Here is an 11,479-nt window from a genome sequence, read left to right on the forward strand (position 1 = left end):
CCTTGACAATGCATTGCATTAGACTGGCTAAACGTTTGATGACCAAAATCAACACTATGTCTACAGTTTCTTCTTCAAAAGGAGATGAAGCAAGGAAAGCAACATTCATTCTGTTTCACAAAGTTGTTGAGATTGGAAGGGACCTTTAGAGGTCATCCGGTCCAGCCCCATGGTTTCTCCATGCAAGTCCCATTGTGCTTTTGCCAGACACTTTGGGAAGCTCTTGGTATTGGGCCTTTCTCATGCACTGAGTGTCCAAGTGAACTAATGTTGCTTTGAGCATCCAGGTACATGCTTATAAACCTCATGTCACTGTTCCTTTAAGAACAGGCTTTTCTTCTTCATGCATAAGGAGGATTTTTCCAGGGACCAAAGCTGGTACAGATCTCCCTCTTATTAACAGTAAATGGACATAATTTTAAAGGAGCCTTTTCAACAATTTGGTTATACTGCCTTACAGTCCAAATGCACTTGGTTGGCTGTGGATTTTATATTAATGGTAATGTTTCTTCTTATATAATTATTAATGTACATACTATATCATAGAATCATGGATTGGTTTGGGTTGGAAGTGAACTCTAAAAATTGCCTAGTCCAACCCCCTTGCCATGGACAGGGACATCTTTCACTACATCAGGTTGCTCAAAGCCCCGTCCAACCTGGCCTTGAACACTTTCATAGATGGGACATCCACAACTTCTCTGGCCAACCAGTTCCAGTGTCTCACCATCCTCATTGTAAAGAAATGTTATTTCTTATGTCCAATCTAAATCCTATCCTCTTTCAGTTCAAAACCATTGGTCCTTATCTGGTCATTACAGGCCCTGGTAAAATGTCATTCTCAGTCTTTTATGTAAGGCCCTTTTATCTATTGACAGTCCACAATAAGGTCTCCCTTGGAGCCTTGTCTTCTTCAGGATAAACTATCTCATTCTTTCTTCACGGGAGAGGTGTTACAGCCCTCTGACCATTTTCATGTCCTTCCTCTGGACCTGCTCTAACATGTCTGTCTTGTGCTGGGGACTCCAGAGCTGGATGTAATACTCCAGGTGGGGTTTCACAAGAGCAGAGGGGTAGAAACACCTCTCTCAACCTTCTCCTCACATTTCTTTTTGTGTAGCCCAGGATATGGTTGGCTTTATGGGCTGTGAGGGCACATGCTGGGTTATGTCCAGCTTTTTGTCTCTCAGTGTCCCCAAGTCATTCTCCACAGGGCTGTTCTCAATCAATTAACACCTCCGTCTGTATTGATATGGCGTATTGCCCTGACCTGTGAGCAGAACCTTGCACTTGGCCTTGCTGAACCTTGTGAGGATCACTGGGCCCACTCGTCAAGCGTGTCCTGGTCTCTCTGGATGGCATCACTTCCCTCAAGTGGAATCTACTGCATCACTCATCTTGGTGTCGTCTGCAAACTTGCTGAGGGTGCACTCAGTCCCACTGTCTTATGTTTTGATGTAGATGTTAAATCGTGTTTGTCCCAGTACAACCCTTGAGGTCCATCAGTCATTACTGGTTTTCACTTGGACATTGAGCTACTAACTAATTCTTCAGATGTGGCCCTCCAGCCAATTCTTTATTCACATAACAGTCCATCCAGCAAACCCATATCTGAATGGCAGTTTAATGCCAAGAATGTTGTGGGAGACTGTATTAGAGGCCTTACAGCAGTCTAGGTAAATGACATCTATAGCTCTTTCCTTCTCCACTGATACAGTCACTCAATTGCAGAAGGCCATTAACTTGGTCAGGCATGATTTGCCCTTAATAAAGCCATGTTGCCTCTAATCACCTCCCAGTCTTCTATTTTCATTGACATAACTTCCAGGAGATCTCTTCCATGATCTTACCATGCACAGAGGTGAGGCTGATTGATTGTTGGTTCCCATGGTATTCCTGTTTTCCCTTTTTAAAAATAGGTGTAATGTTTACCTTCTTCCAGTTGCTGGGGACTTCGCCTGACTGGCATGACTTCTCAAATATGGTGGAGAGTGCTGTGGCTTGGCAGTATGTCAATCAATTCCCTCAGGAACTTGGGATACATCTCATTGGGTCCCGTGGATTTATGTACGTTCACATTCCTCGGTTGGTCTTGAACCTGATCTTCCCTTACTATGGGAGGGACTTGATTCCCTCAGTTCCTGCCTTGAGGTTCAGAGGCTTCAGAGGTATGGGAAGAAAGATACCTTTGAAAACTAAGAAAAAAAAAATGCTGAATACCTCAGGCCTCTTAGATGTCACTGTATTATCCCTGTATTATCCATGAAGGTCTGGCAGGTACATTTTCTTTCATTTTCCTTTGCTGACCAACATGCCTGCAGAAACACTTATTAATCTTTATATTTCTTGCCAAATTCAGCTCCAACTTTACCTTAGCTTTCCTGATTCTATCCCTACACATCCAGACAGCATCCCTATATTCTTCCCAGGATATATGTCCCTGTTCCACTGCATCTACATTTTCTTCTCATACTTTCATTTGACTAGGAGATCTGTACTCAGCCATGCTGGTCTTTTGCCTTCCTTTCCTGATTTCTTACACATGAGAATTGAGAGGTTTTGCACTCTAAGAAAAATATGCTTAAAATATTGCCAGATCTGTTCAGCAATTCTGTCCCTGAGGACAGTTTCCCGGGTGGTGGCATCCACTGATTCCTTAAACAACTGGAAGTTTCCTCTCCTGCAATTCAGTGTTCTGAGGTCTACTCTTCACCTGGCCCATATACCTCAAGACTCTGAATTCCACTGGAGCATGATCACTGGACCCAAAGCTGTCAACAGTCTTGACATCTTTAATTAGTTGATCTGTGTTGGTAAGCAACAAGTCTAATAACAATTCTCCTCTGTTCGCACTGTCTATCACCTGGATTAAGAAACTATACTTGATATACTCCAAGAGTCTCCTGGACTGCTTATAGCTTGCTGTGCCTCATTTCCAGCAGATGTCAGGGTGATTGAAGTCCCCCAGCAGGATCAGAGCCTGCGAGCATGATGCTTCCTGAAGGAAGAATGCTTTGTCAGCAAGCTCCCCTTGGTTGGGAGCCTGTAGTAAACACCAACCACAATGTTTCCCTTGTTGACTTGGCCCCTAAATGTTACCCATAAATTCTCAGTCTGTTCATTGCTGATTTTCAAAGGCAGCTCTCTGCAGTCAAGGTTTGGTTTTAGTTGGTTTTTTGGTTTGGGTTTGGTTTGTTTGGGTTTTTTTTGTTGTGTTTTTTTTTTTTTGCATAAAGAATAACCACTCCACCCCTTCTTTCTTGCTTTGTCCATTCTAAACAGTTTATAGCCATCAGTTGCAGGACTCTGTGTGATTCATCCCACCGTGTTTCAGTGGTAATGATAAGATTGTAGCTTTCTAGCTGCACAGTGGCTTCCAACTTCTCCAGTTTGTTACCCATGCTGCGTTCATTGGTATAGAGGCACTTCAGTTGGGCAACTGACCGTGTCCCCTTTGTAGAGGAACATGCCCTAATTCCTTTGAGGAATTTCACAGGTGTTTCCCTGTTGGTTCTTAATACATCAGCAGTCCATGGCTCTTCTCTGTTGCTCAAAACTCCATCCTCTTCCCCCACTATATCATTCTCTGACTGAAGAAATCTGACAAAGTACTCTGTGCTATTTCAATATTGGATCTCTCCTTGGAACTTGTGAAAATCTTGCTCATACTGTTTTGTCAGCCACCTTCACTCCTCAGCTTGAGGAACCAATTTCATAGAGAGTTATTGTGGTCTTAAACACACTATAGTATTTTTCTGGTAGGAATTTCTTACAGTCAGCCCATTTGCAAGGTTATAGAAACAGAAAAACACTTCTGTTTCTGGAGGAAATATCTCAAATACTTTCTTCACTCTATGACATAGTCATGGGGTTTTTTTTCTATACTTTGGAAAAGACAACTGTGTATGCCAACATAATCTCAACCTGGCATGGGACAGATTAACTTTGATATTTCAGAATAATCTTTCTCTTCTACCTGGACCAACTGTCCTTGAAAGGGACATCCTTGCTGATGGATGAAAAAAAAGTCAAGCACACCAACACAGATAGGAGTTCTGATGAACCTGCAGGGAAGTTTGGAAAAGCTTGTTTTACTGTCATTTGTCAGCAAGTCTCTTCATCTTTCTTTGCTTCGGTTTCCATTAGGAATCTTCACCATACAGCTGTGGAACTGTAGGTCAGTTTTATGGTAGTGTTTTGGAAAAAAAGGGCTCCTTTGATTAATTTATGGCTGATGTAATCTGATCATACTAGCCACAAGGTTTCTAAAAGGAATTAAATGAAGTGTCTTACCAGATACCAAATACCTCTCTTACATTATTAGTGGATAGGCTGGTGATGCCCATTAAGAGACTGTAGCCTTTGCTCTTGTTTGGTGAAAAATGCCCTTCTGGTAGTCATCACCTGGAAGACTGAAGAGACCAGTATTAAGGGAGTGTCCTATAAATATGATTTTTTTTTTTTTTTTTGGGAATCACTTGTCCTTAAATCTCACTCAGACTTATATCTGATGACAGCCTCCCATTTTTACACGAGTGGTGTTAGTGACTTTCTTTGCAGAACTTAATGCTACTTCAGATGTAGTGAAACTGTAGTGTCACTGCCTAGTTGCCTTTTTTTTTTCAACTTGGACAGAATCCAGCCTTTTCAAGTATATGCCTGCATTCCTTGTTGTGTTTCGTGGCAGAAATAGCATACTGCTCCAGAAATTATCTCTGATTGGCTTTTTTATTTCTGACAGTCATGTCATGGTATAGTCACCTATCTTCAATAGTCTACCTGTGCTACTATTCAGAAACTTGCATTTTTAAAGATTTTATTGTCAAAGAGGATGGCTGCCTTGTGACTTTAACTGCCATGCTACACAATGTCAGAAAGTAGCTGAGAGACAAGCAAACTTACTGGTATGCTTTCATGCATATATATGCCTGTGCCTTATGAATGGACCACATATCTCAAGGATCTTCATTACTATGAAGCAAACAACTGGTTAGTTTCACCATATATATCCTGTGTGATTTTCAACAAGGCATTACGACACTTTGACTCCAGTTCTTTTGCTGTAATGAGAGACTAGCACAATTTTGACATTCCCCTCTCAAAACGTATATCTGCAAGATACCACTTTATAGATTAATGGTATCTAGCAGAATGGATGTCACAGAGTCACAGTGGTTGAGGTTGGAAGGGACCTCTGTGGGTCGTCTGGCCCGTGCTCAAGCAGGGATGCCAGACACAGTTGCCCAGGACCATGTCCACACAGCTTTTGAATATCTCCAAGGGTGGAAAAACTGCAACCTCCCTGGGCAACCTGGGCCAGTGCTCAGTCAACCTCACAGTGAAAAAGCATTTACTGATGTTCAGAGGGAACCTCCTGTGCTTCATTTTTGCTCACTACCTCTTGCCACTGGGCACCACTGGAATGAGCCTGTCTGTCGTTTTTACACCCTCCCTTCAGGTATTTGTATGCATGAGATCACCCTTGATTGTTATCTTTTCTAGGCTAACCAGTCCCAGCTCAGCAGAATGCTTCACTGAGTTCATGTGTATCTGTCACTATTGTATGATGATTGATCCTAAAATAGCTATTGAAAAGTTGATGAAGCTATGTAATCTTCCAAATTTGTGAAAATAGATACATGCTCCTGAATGCTTTTTGTTTCAGCAAGGCCTGATGGTTTTACTTTCTTTCTAATCCAAGACTGTAATCTGTCTAAGTGAAGAAAAAAAGGGATAGCATGTAGGTTAGCAGAAAAACAGACTAGCAGAATATTTTAAACAGGAGGAGACCTAGGGAGGTCTCCAGTTCCTGCCCCTGCCCAGAGCAGGCTCAACTGGAGGGCGCAGACCAGGCTGCTCAGGGCTTTACCCAGTCAGTGTGAGAAATCCCAAGGGTGGAGACAGCCCAGCTGTCCTGGACCTTGGCTCCGCCGCTGGTCTGTCCTCACAGGGAAAAGGCTACTCCTTATCTCTAGCCTGAGCCTCTTCTGGTTCATCTTCTGCTGCTGCCTCTTGCCCTCCCACCATGCACTACGGTGAAGAGCCTGGCTGGGCTGTGTCTCCTCCATCCCCTCCTGTCAGTGCCTGCAATGCTTTCGTCTACCCCCAAAACTGTCTCACCTCCCAGTTGAACAAGGTATGGTCCCACAGTCTCTCCTTGCAGGACAAGGGCTCCAGTCTCATGATCTTGGTGGCCTCCCCTCAACTGTGCTGTGTAACATAAGGGGTCAGAGAGGACTGTAGTCCTCTTTGAACTTCTCCAGAAACATTAAGGAGGTATCAGAGATGGTACAGAAAAATTCCTGGGCAATATTTTTCTTATGCTAGGAAGTTCTCTCAATAGTGAGAAATTTTGCTTTTACCATAAAAGGTGAAATGTAAAACTGGAGTGAATCTATAGGAAGCCTTGAAGAAATCTAGGCTGATGATATGATAAGTAAAAGACTTTAAAAATAAGGGAAGTATCTATTTAGCTCTAGGAGATATACTGAATGAATTTTAATGTCCAACATGTCATTAGTGATCATTTACTTTGATCATCTCCGTAACATAATGCTGAATTTCTCCTTGTAGTTGTTCCCAATTGTGTGTAGCTGAACTACAGCCTCATGTCTGAATGACATTTGGTTTTAACCTGAGAATGCCACATGACAGAAAATTGTCTGTGGTTCCCTGTCCATAAAATCACTAACCTTCCCTTCATTATAAGGGGCGAGTTTGGGCTATTTAAAATATATATTTTTAATTACTTTTGTACCTAAATTTTATCTTCTGTATCAGACCCTACTTTTCCTTCACTACTTTCAGGGCATGGTTTTCTTTTTTCCGTTAACTGCAACTTAAGTTTCTGTCTATTCTGTGCTTAATCTAGGAGCATAAAGTATGGAGTATGGATATAGTCTCCTTTTTTCTAGTGTGACATTGTTTATCTTATCAAAGTAAGTTGTCAGGAAGCATAGAGTATCTCAAATTGGAAGGGACCCGTAAGGATCATGGAGTCCAACTCCCTGGTCCTCACAGGACTACCCAACACTAAACTGTAAGAGCATTGTCCAGGCACTCCTTGAACCCTGACAGGCTTTATTTTCATGAGAAGAAAAAAAATCAAAGGGCTGGTGGGGATGAAGGCCCGTTAATTTACTAGTGGGAAGGAGAAAGAGAAAGATGTGAACTAAAGAAATAGGACTTTGAGGGTTAATCTTCAGAGAGTATTTTTAAGTTGAAGAATATCAGGCATAGTTTTGTAGACACTTTCAAAGTCCCAGTACAGGGGCTTTAAATGTGAAACTACCACAACTTTTTCTGGTGTTCAAAAGCTGAAAGCACCTGCGGCCTGTACCCTAGGAAAATAAATAAATATAGAAAACTGACAGTATTTCTTCACTTGGTGAATGATGGCTGTATGGAATATATTTCTGAGAAAAGCAAGTTAAACAGTCATGTAATGAGATCAGGATATACTGATTTGTTCCAGGGGAGGCGAAGATGCCAAAGGAGCAAGGTGAAAAAGTTCAAAAGTGAGTGTTTGATATATTTCAGAAGGTTTAATATATTTTCCTGTCCCTAAATTTTAGTATGCTCTTACCTCTGATTAACCTCTTGCCCCTGTTGCATGGCAGAACAATAGGGTCTTTGTTAAACTTTCAGTAGAGCTTCTGATTCATTGTGTCCTACTTAATGTCTACTGGTAACACTCCAGTTTATCTGTGTTGGGCTTTTTTTCTTTTCCTTATCAAAACAACAGAAACAAAAAATAGCACTCAGACCATTCTGCCTTGTGTTTCAATCTCAAATGCTGAAACATGAGACAAATAATTTCTTTTTAACCAATCTAACATATTCTGTATTGTACATTAGCTTTAAAGGCAGCAAAGTCAGGGCTACACTGTTTTCTGAGAAGAAAGAAAATCACTAGGGGTTTTATATCTCACTGTTCTGCCATCTCTGGAAGAGCACAGGAATAACAACCATTTGAAGATTTTTGCCAAAACAACATGGTGAAATTTTCCACAGTATATGAGCGACATTAGTATCACTTTTCAAAAGGGTCCTACAGTCACTGAGGCTTTTACTCTGTTTTGTTCTTCATGTGCATAAGTATTTTATGTATCTGTCATTGTAGTGGATATCGTCCTGTATTGCCCAAGTTGTATATCATAGTATGGGACCTATAGAATAATCCTCATGTGCCTCCTATTGAATGTAAGTTGCCTGAGTATATAGCAATATTGGACCATGAGCTCTGGCTCAGGCAACAAAGATACAGCAGTAGGTCTATACATTTGATCTATAATCTTCACAGCTGTCCCCAGAGAGGTCTGATAAACTGAAATGAAGAGTAAAGAAGTCAACTAGAGTATCTCAATGTTTATTTTTTATGGATCAACAGTGAGACTACACAGAGAACTCATTCAATTTGCTACACTTTCTGCACAGACAGCATACTGGATTTACAATACTAGTCTGAAAGGTAATGCACCTGAAAATATTTAAGTGTTTTGTCTCCTACTTTTGCCTAAAGGCTTGGGGTGTTTGGCTTTCTTATTAACTTTTCTTATCACACAAAGCCCAACCACTATCCTTTGTTAGTGACAGTTGGGGCTTTGAGGTTGTGTTTTCTTACTGTTGCTGAAAGCATTAACTGTTGATTGCATAGAAATAAATCTTTTAATGAAAATTTAAGGGTTATTAGTAGTTAAATTAATGGTTAATAATGCAATCTCTTTACAGCATCTGAAACTTTCAGGAGAATTTTTTTCATGTCTAAATTTAAGTAACTAAACACATGAGTTTTTATTGATCTGAAGAGAGCCTCAGTAGCTGAAATAGGTTTTGCAGGCGAGATGTTTACTATATAGCCTACAGTCTTAACTGAAATACTTACTAAACCGCTTACTGTAGCTCATTGTAAATCACTTTTATAATACTTTAGAGATCAAAGTATTGCTCAGACAGTGCGGTGAGTAGACACAGTACTCCACAGCTGTCTGAACATCATGGAGCAGTTTACCATCTAAATAAGATATAATTCAGCTAGTAAAAACAAAACAGTACAAAACAACAACAACAACAACAAAAAAAAAAAAAAAAAGAAAAAAAAAGAAAAAAAAGAAAAAGAGACGCCCAGGAGCAATTGCACTGAATTTGTTGTAGGCAATGCACCAGTTTCAAAAGCACTATTGTACCAGGGAAAGTTAGCAACTTCAACTTATTCAATCTGTGTGCTGTGCTTTTGGAAACAAATAGATCAAATGATTGAAACAGAATCAAATACTATTCTCTTTCAATGAGTCTCCATTAGCTCATTGTTTGTTGGCTAGACAGCCCAGGTCTGATTCCAGACAGTGCCAAACCATCACAGACCTTGGTCTGGAAGCATAAATGCAAAGTGCATTCATTGAAAAGATCTACAAGGTAAATTATGTCTGAGATTGAAAGTTGAGGATAGTTAGTGATCTTATCATGAAGAAATTCAGATTGTCTTTTCTGACATCTTCTCTTGTCACCCATCTGGAAAGGATTATCTCACATGTGATCAAAATAATCCTTTTCTTTTGTACACGGGCCATAACCCGTTCTCATATCTCATAGCAAGTCCTCATCAGAGTAGGAGATCTGCCTGGGTTTTGAAGTATGCAGGGTCCATGATCAGTGATCTCATCATCCAGCTACTACAAACTGGATGCTACAAACATTTGCTATAGCAAAAATATAGCTATCATGGGAAGGTTTTTGGATTTTTCTACCCTTTCCCTTATGGTACCATATGGGACCAAAGTCATGGATCAAATATGTAGTCAGTTTAGGTTAAATTTTTTAAAGGGTTTTGAAACCTTAGGAGTGAAACTACTCTATCCTTGCTGAGTGCTTGCCACCAAGTTACCAGCCCTGCTGATCTGACGGTTATGTTCCCAGCTCACTGCAAGTTTGGTGGAGACACAAATTTATGAACAGCAGCACTGGGCAGGAAGAATTGTTGGAACATAATGTTGCTTTCACAAAGTACTTCTCTCTGTCATCAAACTCTTGCTTTTCCAATACTAGTTTTAGTATGGTGAAGTGGGAATATTCCTTTATTTCACAGGGGACTTCTTAAGATGGTTTTATTATTAATTTACAGTCAGGGGTGTTTGTTTGTTTGTTTGTTTGTTTGTTTTTGTTTTGTTTTGTTTTTTAAAATTGCTTCACAGTTAAATAGAGTGAGTTCAGAGGTATTAGGTGTGCTCAAAATAGCTCAAATATGCCACCAACTCTTCAGTAGCTGTTGGGCTAGCTATTTTATCCCATGATGCCCAGACAATTATTGCAACTGCAGAAGTCTTTTTAGCTCTTGCAGCTGCCTAGTGTGGCTGTTGCATAAGATGCAGAGTCTGACCTCCTAATTAGCAACATAAGAATGTAGAAGGCATGTGGCGCTATAAAATGTTGAGTACCTTTAAAGATTATATGTTGCTAACCCCAAAAGAAAATTCCTACTGAAATTCCCTAAAGTATCGCAAGATGAAGACTAAAGAAAAAAAAGATTGAAAAAATAAAGAACTTCCAGAAGTTGGAACCTGGAACCTTTGTGTAATCCTAAACATTTATTTGTTTATGGTACTGCAGAAATATGAATATAAATCACATCTGCTAATCATTTGAGGGATTTTTTTCTGTGCCTCTTCTTTATCCTCTCTTCTCCAGACGCATGCACACTGTGTTTTCTGAGGTGTTTTGTGACTGAAAATGGGAAGTGATAAATATTTTTCAAAGTATGTATTTCTGGATCAGGAAGATATTTTGTGGATGTACATTGTGATGGGATTTGTACATCCCATTCCTCTTCTGTAAAAATCAATGGCGGCATGATACACAGACACAATCCTTAAAAGAAAAACGGCTTTACAAACAGAGCTTTAAAACTACTAAACGTTGAGGGTTTTTTCCATCTGTGTACTATCCAAAAACACACAGTACCTCTGGTGCCAATTAATCTAATTGGTTCGCTTATTTGGGCAATGTTTTCAAGTGCCCCTAAACTCTCTCAGGCCTTGGCATGCAATTAAAGGAGATGGTTTCAGCAGTTAAAAAAAAAAAAAAAGAAGAAGAAGAAAAAAGGAACAATTAAATCATATTTAAATGTCTTTGTGAGAGCTGGTGAGTAAATGTGTGTATTGTTTATAAAGATGCGTGTGCAAACATGAGTCTGTTACTGATTTGAAATATTAACTAGTTTCAAGACTTTTGTCTTTCATTAAAATTTCTTTGAAACGTTAATCATGTACTGGCTTTTTTAAAAGTTAAGAGAGTTCTAGTATGCTTCCTTTTTCCAGTCTTGATTCCTTTCCCTTCCCTTTTCCTTTGATTTTTGTCTTTACTGTTATGTCTTGCTCTTGGTTCAAAGATCATCATGGAAGCTGTCAAGGAGCAGAGTAATAACAAGGTGGAACAGAATGTGTGGCTTTTTAGGTCAGCTTGGCATTTACAATGCTTCTTCAGC

Source organism: Athene cunicularia (assembly GCF_003259725.1).
Source record: "Athene cunicularia isolate RWA chromosome Z unlocalized genomic scaffold, athCun1 chrZ_part2, whole genome shotgun sequence".
NCBI lineage: Eukaryota > Metazoa > Chordata > Aves > Strigiformes > Strigidae > Athene > Athene cunicularia.